This window comes from Tachyglossus aculeatus, chromosome 26, assembly GCF_015852505.1.
Source record: "Tachyglossus aculeatus isolate mTacAcu1 chromosome 26, mTacAcu1.pri, whole genome shotgun sequence".
Lineage (NCBI taxonomy): Eukaryota > Metazoa > Chordata > Mammalia > Monotremata > Tachyglossidae > Tachyglossus > Tachyglossus aculeatus.
This window is the reverse complement of record NC_052091.1, coordinates 15,877,961-15,887,120: the sequence shown is the minus strand read 5'-3', so window position 1 is coordinate 15,887,120 and position 9,160 is coordinate 15,877,961. Positions and strand designations below refer to the sequence as shown.

The 9,160-nt window shown below is 51.1% G+C and overlaps 1 protein-coding gene across 2 annotated transcripts in view; it reads left to right on the top strand.

The window, feature by feature from the left end:
- Positions 1 to 1,049: 1,049 nt before the first annotated feature.
- ARID3B (AT-rich interaction domain 3B) overlaps positions 1,050 to 9,160 on the top strand; it is a 54,147-nt gene continuing 46,036 nt past the window's right edge. For both annotated transcript variants that reach the window (XM_038767166.1, XM_038767163.1), the window contains exon 1: positions 1,050 to 1,108. The gene's annotated coding sequence lies outside the window, so the exon portion shown is untranslated. The remainder of the gene's footprint in view (positions 1,109 to 9,160) is intronic.

The following is a 9,160-nucleotide window of genomic DNA, read 5'->3' as shown; positions in this document are numbered from 1 at the left end:
GAGAGGGCATTCCAGGCCCGGGGGAGGACGTGGGCCGGGGGTCGATGGCGGGACAGGCGAGAACGAGGTACGATGAGGAGATTAGCAGCAGAAGAGAGGAGGGTGCGGGGTGGGCTGTAGAAGGAGAGAAGGGAGGTGAGGTAGGAGGGGGCGAGGTGATGGAGAGCCTTGAAGCCCAGGGTGAGGAGTTTCTGCCTGATGCGCACATTGATTGGTAGCAACTGCAGATTTTTGAGGAGGGGAGTGATATGCCCGGAGCGTTTCTCTCGCTTCTCCCGCCCGGTGCGCGTGCGCGCGGCCCCTCCCCGTCCCTGGCGGGTGCCGAGAGGCCACTTCCGGTCCTGACCCCGCCCCTCTCTCGCTTCACCCGCCCGGCCCTCGGCGCCGCTTCCGGTGCGCCCCCTCCCTCTCCTTGTCTGGTACCGAGGGTCACTTCCGGTGCGGACCCCGCCCCTGTCCCCCTCGCCTAGGCGCCGCTTCCGGTGCGCCCCCTCCCCCTCCTGGGCGGGTGCCTAGGGCCGCTTCCGGTACGGACCCCGCCCCCCTCTCCCTCCCCCGCGGCGCCCCCTCCCCCTCCTTGACAGTCGCCGCTTCCGGTCCGGACCCCTTCCCTTTCTGGCCTCACCCGCCCGGCCTTCGGCGCCGCTTCCGGTGCGCCCCTCCCCCTCCTCGGCGGGTGCCGAGGGCCACTTCCGGTCCGGTCCCCGCCCCCCTCTTTGACCGGGGCCTCGCCCCTTTGCTCACTGTTGGGTAGGGACCGTCTCTATACGTTGCCAATTTGTACTTCCCGAGCGCTTAGTACAGTGCTCCGCCCATAGTAAGCGCTCAATAAATACGATTGATTGATTGATTGATGGGGCCCGCGCGCCACTTCCGGTCCGGCCCCCGGCGCGCGGCGCCACTTCCGGGGCGCGCGCGCATGCGCGTGCGCGCCCCCCGGCCGTTGGCGAGGCGCACTTCCGCTTCCGGTTGGGGGGCCCCGCCTCACGGGGGCCGCCCAGCAGCCTGAGGAGGCTGAGGAGGAGGAGGAGGAGGAGGAGGCTGAGGAGAAGAAGAAGAAGAAGAAGAAGAAGGTGGTCGCTGAGGAGACCGGAGCCCCGACCACCAGGTAGGGAGGCCGGAGGGCCGCCTGGAGGAGGAGGAGGAGGAGGGCGGGGCTGGGGCCACCCCACGACCTCTGAGGAGAAGGACGACGACGACGACGAGGAGGAGGAGGAGGAGGAAGATGGCATCTGTAAGCGCTTAGTACAGTGCCCTGCACATAGTAAGCGCTCAATAAATGCGATTGATGATGATGATCTGTTAAGCGCCTACTGTGAGCCCGCTGGTGGGTAGGGACCGTCTCTATATGTTGCCAATTTATACTTCCCAAGCGCTTAGTACAGTGCCCTGCACATGGTAGGCGCTCAATAAATGCGATTGATGATGATGATCTGTTAAGCGCCTACTCTGAGCCCGCTGTTGGGTAGGGACCGTCTCTATGTGTTGCCAATTTGTACTTCCCAAGCGCTTAGTACAGTGCCCTGCACATGGTAGGCGCTCAATAAATGCGATTGATGATGATGATCTGTTAAGCGCCTACTGTGAGCCCGCTGTTGGGTAGGGACCGTCTCTATGTGTTGCCAATTTATACTTCCCAAGCGCTTAGTACAGTGCTCTGCACACAGTAAGCGCTCAATAAATACGATTGATGATGATGATCTGTTAAGCGCCTACTGTGAGCCCGCTGTTGGGTAGGGACCGTCTCTATGTGTTGCCAATTTGTACTTCCCAAGCGCTTAGTACAGTGCTCTGCACATAGTAAGCGCTCAATAAATACGATTGATGATGATGATCTGTTAAGCGCCTACTCTGAGCCCACTGGTGGGTAGGGACCGTCTCTATGTGTTGCCAATTTGTACTTCCCAAGCGCTTAGTACAGTGCCCTGCACATGGTAGGCGCTCAATAAATGCGATTGATGATGATGATCTGTTAAGCGCCTACTGTGAGCCCGCTGTTGGGTAGGGACCGTCTCTATGTGTTGCCAATTTGTACTTCCCAAGCGCTTAGTACAGTGCTCTGCACACAGTAAGAGCTCAATAAATACGACTGATGATGATGATCTGTTAGGCGCCTACTATGTGCCGAGCGCTGTTCTGAACGCTCGGGTGGGGACAATAATTACCAAGCCACGATGGTATTTGTTGAGCGCCCACCAGGTGCCCAGCGCTGCTGTAAGCGCCGAGGTGGGTATCGTGGAAAGAGCCCGGGCTTTGGAGTCACAGGTCATGGGTTCAAATCCCACTTGTCAGCTGGGTGACTTTGGGCGAGTCACTTCACTTCCCTGGGCCTCAGTTCCCTCATTTGTAAAATGGGGATGAAGCTTGTGAGCCCCACGTGGGACAACCTGATTACCTTGTATCTTCCTAAGCAAGCCGCGACGGTATTTGTTGAGCGCCCACCAGGTGCCCAGCGCTGTTGTAAGCGCCGAGGTGGGTATCGTGGAAAGAGCCCGGGCTTTGGAGTCACGGGTCATGGGTTCAAATCTCACTTGTCAGCTGGGTGACTTTGGGCAAGTCACTTCACTTCTCTGGGCCTCAGTTCCCTCATCCGGAAAATGGGGATGAAGCCCGGGAGCCCCACGTGGGACAACCTGATTACCTTGGATCTCCCCCAGCGCTTAGAACAGTGCTTGGCACGTAGTAAGCGCTTAACAAATACCAACATTATTATTATTATAGTAATAATAATAAAGTCATGATGGTATTTGTTAGGCGCTTACTAGGTGCCGAGCGCTGTTCTAAGCGCTGGGGTGGATCCAATAATAATAATAATAGAGTCCTGATGGTATTTGTTAAGCGCTTAGTAGGTGCCGAGCGCTGTTCTAAGCGCTGGGGTGGTTACAATAATAATAATAAAGTCCTGATGGTATTTATTAAGCGCTTACTAGGTGCTGAGCGCTGTTCTAAGCGCTGGGGTGGATCCAATAATAATAATGATAGAGTCCTGATGGTATTTGATAAGCGCTTACTACGTGCCGAGCGCTGTTCTAAGCGCTGGGGTAGATACAATAATAATAATAATAGAGTCCTGATGGTATTTGTTAAGCGCTTACTAGGTGCCGAGCGCTGTTCTAAGCGCTGGGGTGGATCCAGTAATGGTGGTATTTGTTAAGCGCTTACTAGGTGCCGAGCGCTGTTCTAAGCGCTGGGGTGGATCCAGTAATGAGGGTATTTGTTAAGCGCTTGCCATGTGCCGAGCGCTGTTCTAAGCGCTGGGGTGGATACAATAATAATAATAAAGTCCCGATGGTATTTGTGAAGCAGTTACTATGTGCCGAGTGCTGTTCTAAGCGCTGGGGTGGATCCAATGATAATAATAAAGTCCTGATGGTATTTGTTAAGCGCTTACTAGGTGCCGAGCGCTGTTCTAAACGCTGGGGTGGATCCAGTCATGATGGTAGTTGTTAAGCGCTTGCTAGGTGCCGAACGCTGTTCTAAGCGCTGGGGTGGATACAACAATAACAGTAGAGTCATGATGGTGTTTGTTAAGCGCTGACTAGGTGCCGAGCGCTGTTCTAAACGCTGGGGTGGATCCAGTAATGTTGGTATTTGTTAAGCGCTTGCTATGTGCCGAGCGCTGTTCTAAACGTTCGGGTGGGTACAATAATAATAAAGTCATGATGGTAGTTGTTGAGCGCTTACCAAGTGCCGAGCGCTGTTTTAAGCGCTGGGGTAGATACAGTAATAATAGTAGTCATGATGGTATTTGTTAATAAGCGCTTACTACGTGCCGAGCTCTGTTCTAAACGCTGGGGTGGATCCAGTAATGAAGGTATTTGTTAAGCGCTTACTATGTGCCGAGCGCTGTTCTAAGCGCTCGGGTGGATACAATAATAGTAAAGTCATGATGGTATTTGTTGAGCGGTTACTGTGTGCCGAGCGCTGTTCTAAACGCTGGGGTGGATCCAGTAATGAAGGTATTTGTTAAGCGCTTACTATGTGCCGAGCGCTGTTCTAAACTCCAGGGTGGATCCAGTAATAATAGTCATGATGGTATTTGTTAAGCGCTTACTATGTGCCGAGCGCTGTTCTAAACGCTGGGGTGGGTACAATAATAATCAAGTCATGATGGCATTTGTTAAGCGCTTACTATGTGCCGAGCGCTGTTCTAAACGCTGGGGTGGGTCCAGTAATGATGGTATTTGCTAAGCGCTTACTATGTGCCGAGCGCTGTTCTAAACGTTCGGGTGGATCCAGTAACACTAAAGTCATGATGGTATTTGTTAAGCGCGTACTATGTGCCAAGCGCTGTTCTAAACGCTGGGGGAATACAAGAGAATAGTAATAATAATGGTATTTGTTAAGCTCTTACAATGTGCCGAGCACTGTTTTAAGCGCTGGAATGGGTACAAGAGAATAATGAAGTAATGATGGTATTTGTTAAGTGTTTACTGTGTACCGAGCACTGTTTTAAGCGCCGCGGTGGGTACAAGAGAATAATAAAGTAACGATGGCATTTGTCAAGCGTTTGCTATGTGCCGAGCACTGTTCTAAGCGCTGGGGTGGGTACAAGAGAATAATAAAGTAATGATGGTATTTGTTAAGCGCTACGTGCCGAGCATTGTTCTAAGCGCCGGGGGGATACAAGAGAGTAATAAAATAATGATGGTACTTGTTAAGTGCTTACTATGTGCCGAGCACTGTTCCAAGCGTCAGGGTGGGTACAAGAGAATAATAAAATAATGATGGTATTTTTTAAGTGCCTACTATGTGCCAAGCACTGGAGAAGCAGCGTGTCTCAGTGGAAAGAGCCCGGGGTTGGGAGGCAGAGGACGTGAGTTCTAATTCCACCTCCGTCGCTTGTCTGCTGTGTGACCTTGGGCGAGTCGCTTCAGTTCTCTGGGCCTCAGTGACCTCCTCTGGAAAATGGGGATTAAAAAAGTGTGAGCCCCACGTGGGACAACCTGATTACCCTGTACAGTAATGATAATGATGGTATTTGTTAAGCGCTACACTGTTTGAAGCGCTGGGGTGGATACAAAGCGATCAGGGTGCCCCACGTGTGGGGCTCACAGTCCTCATCCCCGTTTTCTAGATGAGGCCACTGAGGCCCAGAGAGGTGACTTGCCCAAGGTCACACAGCCGAGAAGTGGCGGAGCCGGGATTAGAACCCACGACCTCCGACTCCCAAGCCCGGGCTCTTTCCGCTGAGCCACGCGGCTTCTCATGGGCGCTGGTCATCGTGGCGGTGCCCCGCACTGCCCTAAGCGCTGAGGGAGGCGGAGGACACCCGGCTTCATTCGTTCCAGCGTATTTATTAACCCGTCTCTATCTGTTGCCGAATGGTACGTTCCAAGCGCTTAGTCCAGTGCTCCAGTGCACATAGTAAGCGCTCAATAAATCAGTGGAGTGAGTGAATAGTGGGCGCTTACTGGCTGCTGAGCACTGGACTAAGCGCTTGGGGTCCGGGCTGTGGTCCACCTGGAGCTCCCAGCCCCAGGACCCCCCTCTTCCCACCCCGAGGCCGCCCTCGGGGGATGCGAGGGTGACCCAAAAAGAGAGAAAATTGGCAACCTGGTGCCAAATTGGACTAAGAAGCAGCGTGGTCTAGCAGCTAGGGCACGTCTTGGGAGTCAGAAGGACCTGGGTTCTAATCCTGGCCCTGCCATTTGTCTGCCGAGTGACCTTATAATAATAATGATGGCATTTGTTAAGCGCTTATTATGTGCAAAGCACTGTACTAAGCGCTGGGGAGGTTACAAGGTGATCAGGTTGTCCCATGGGGGGGCTCACAGTCTTAATCCCCATTTTACAGATGAGGAACTGAGGCCCAAAAAAGTGAAGTGACTTGCCCAAAGTCACACAGCGGACAGTTTGGCAGAGCCGGGATTTGAACCCATGACCTCTGACTCCGAAGCCTGGGCTCTTTCCACTGAGCCACGCTGCTTCTTGGGCAAGTCCCTTCACTGCTCTGGGCCTCAGTGACCTCATTCAGAAAATGGGGATGAAGACAATGAGCCCCATGTGGGCAGGGACTGTGTTCAGCCTGATTACCTTGCATTTACCCCAGCGCTTAGAACAGTGCCTGGCACATAGGAAGCGTTTAACAAATACCATCATCATTATTATTATTCTCTGTGCCTCAGTCACCTCATCTCTAATACAGGGATTAAGACTGTGAGCCCCTTTGGAGGACAGGGTCTGTGTCCAGCCCAGTTTGTTTGTATCCACACAAGCGCTTAGTACTGTGCTTGGCACGTAGTAGGCACTTAACAAATATCGTCATCATTATTATTATCCTTTGTGTCTCATTCATTCATTCAGTTGTATTTATTGAGCGCTTACTGTGTGCAGAGCACTGTACTAAGCGCTTGGGAAGTGCAAGTTGGCAACACAGTTACCTCATCTCTAATACAGGGATTAAGACAGTGAGCCCCATTGTAGGACAGGGTCTGTGTCCAGCCCAACTAGTTTATATCCACACAAGCGCTTAGTACAGTGCTTGGCACGTAGTAGGTGCTTAACAAATACCGTCATCATTATTATTATCCTCTGTGCCTCATTCATTCAATCGTATTTATTGAGGGCTTACTGTGTGCAGAGCACTGTACTAAGCGCTTGGGAAGTGCAAGTTGGCAACACAGTTACCTCATCTCTAATACAGGGATTAAGACTGTGAGCCCCATGGTGGGATAGGGACCGTATCCAACCCAGTTAGCTTGTATCCTCTTCAGCACATAGTACAGTACCAGGGACACAGTAGTGCGTAACAAATATCACAGTTATTATCATTGTTGTTGTTATTAAATTACCGGAAGATCAGCCCCCTCTGGACAGGGCCCAGCCAAAAAGTAGTAAGCTCTTGATCACTGCTGGCAGTGACAGGGGTGGAAGTTTGGTCAGAAGGAAAGACGGAGAGGAGATTGTGGTTAGTCACTTGATCAGTCCCCTCTGGAAATCCTGCGGAAGGAAACTCGGCCATCATTAGCACCATTTTCATTTTTTTCCTCAAAACCAAACTGGTGTATTTGGCCTTCTGCGTCTCATAAGAATTCGGTTAAGTTCATGCTTTTATATTTTAACGGGAAGAGAAATCTTTTCTTGGAATTTTTGGTTGTGGTGGAAAAAAAGAGCAAAAGTATTCCAAAGCCGAGCCCACGTTCATTCATTCAGTCTTATTTATTGAGCGCTTACTGTGTGCAGAGCACTGTACTAAGCGCTTGGGAAGTACAAGTCGGCAACATATAGAGACGGTCCCTACCCAACAGTGGGCTCACAGTCTAGAAGATTTCTTCTCTACCGACCGAGTCACACGAATGCCACGGAGAGAAGCAAATTGGAATTTAAATCTGCCTCAAAACGTAAAGGAAAGCCAGGGTTTGTAAAATAAACAAACCTAGAGCCTGATGATTCTTAATCTACCTCTAATCTCTTGCTTGGTTTTAAACATTCCCTTTTCTGGCTCTAATCCGTGAAGAATGTCTAACTGTCCAAGCAAACTCATTGCCAGAGATGCGGTGGCCTTATCTCCCATGAATTTCTGGGGGTGCTAAAGATATCTGAGCTTTCCTCTTCCCGGGGCAATAGCAAGACAATGCAGTAATGCACACATCAAGCCGCGACCTGCCATCGAGAGAGCGTCGGCAGAGTTGCATTCACCTGAAATGTTGGTGCAGACAATAGTTTACCCTTTCCGAGGAGTGTGAAGGTTTGATACACTTCTCATCGCACACCCTTTTGTGTGGTGTATCTCCCAACGTGTCGCTCTGTGGGGTGGGTGAACGAGAGGGGTGTGTGTTTGGAGAATGGTTCATAAAGAATGCTGATAAACCTGCTCTAGAATGAATCACACCCAGAAGAGCCTTTTTTTTTTTTAGCGTGAGTCATGTGGAATTATAGAGGAAATGAGTCGACAGAAAGCGAATTTTGGTAGGGTTTACTTGCAAGGTTTTTTCTAAAAAAGGAAATTAACTCTGCTCACCCGCAGACGGCATCGATATTGGCTTTCAATCGATTAACCTTAAAAATCTCCAGAGGAATTTTCTCCCTTAATCGTCTGGAATGACCATCGCAATCCGAGATCCTGGCTTCCTGGCGGATTTCTCCCGCTTCACGCTTTTGAAATTGGACGCCCTGTTGAGGATCTGAGTTCCCCCGAATGCCATGGGGGCCAGTCAGCCAGGTCTTCTGAAGCAACCAAAAACCAGTCGTTAGCGCAAAAAGTCGAGAGCGACTCGGTAAATTTTCTGCCTTTTGCTGAGAGAGGAGAACGGTTATCTGCCCTCTGTGGCCACGTGCACGGGCAGCTAGGGCAAACACCGTCGTCCAGTCTGAGACGAGAAATGTGCCGAACCCTGTCACTTTGGGGTTCTCCCATCTATCTCTAACTCTTTCTTTTATCTGAATAACCTGGAACCTCATACGGCACCATCCCCCTGCCCTGCCCACTGTTAAAGGCAGAATATTTAGAAACACCGAGGCAGAGTAGGGCTGTTTAATAATAATAATAATGATGGCATTTATTATGCGCTTACTATGTGCAAAGCACTGTTCTAAGCGCCGGGGAGGTTACAAAGTGATCAGGCTGTCCCACGTGGGGCTCACAGTCTTAATCCCCATTTTACAGATGAGGGAGCTGAGGCACAGAGAAGTTAAGTGGCTTGCCCAAAGTCACACAGCTGACAAGTGGCGGAGCCGGGATTTGAACCCTTGACCTCTGACTCCAAAGCCCGGGCTCTTTCCACTGAGCCACGCTGCTTCTCTTAGGCTTTATCCTCAGCGAAACTGACGATTCCCCCTGTAAAAAGAAAAAAAGTCCTGAAACTGCCACAAACACAGCCAGGTAGCTTCGCGTCGGAAATCGAGAGGAGGTATTTTGTGTCAGTTGCTCCCCACAGCTGCGGTTCCTGAGAACCCTCTGCTGGAGAAAAATAATAATATTAATGATTGTGGCATTTTGTTAAGCGCTTACTATGTGCTAGGCACTGTACTGAGCACCAGGTGAATACAAGCAAATTGGGTTGGGTACAGTTCCGTGTCCCACATGGGGCACGCCGTCTCAATCCCCAATTTCCAGATGAGGTACCCGAGGCCCAGAGAAGACAAGTCACCCGGCGGGTAAGTGGTGGAGACTGGATTAGAACCCGGGTCCTTCGGCCTCCTAGGCCCGGGCTCTGAT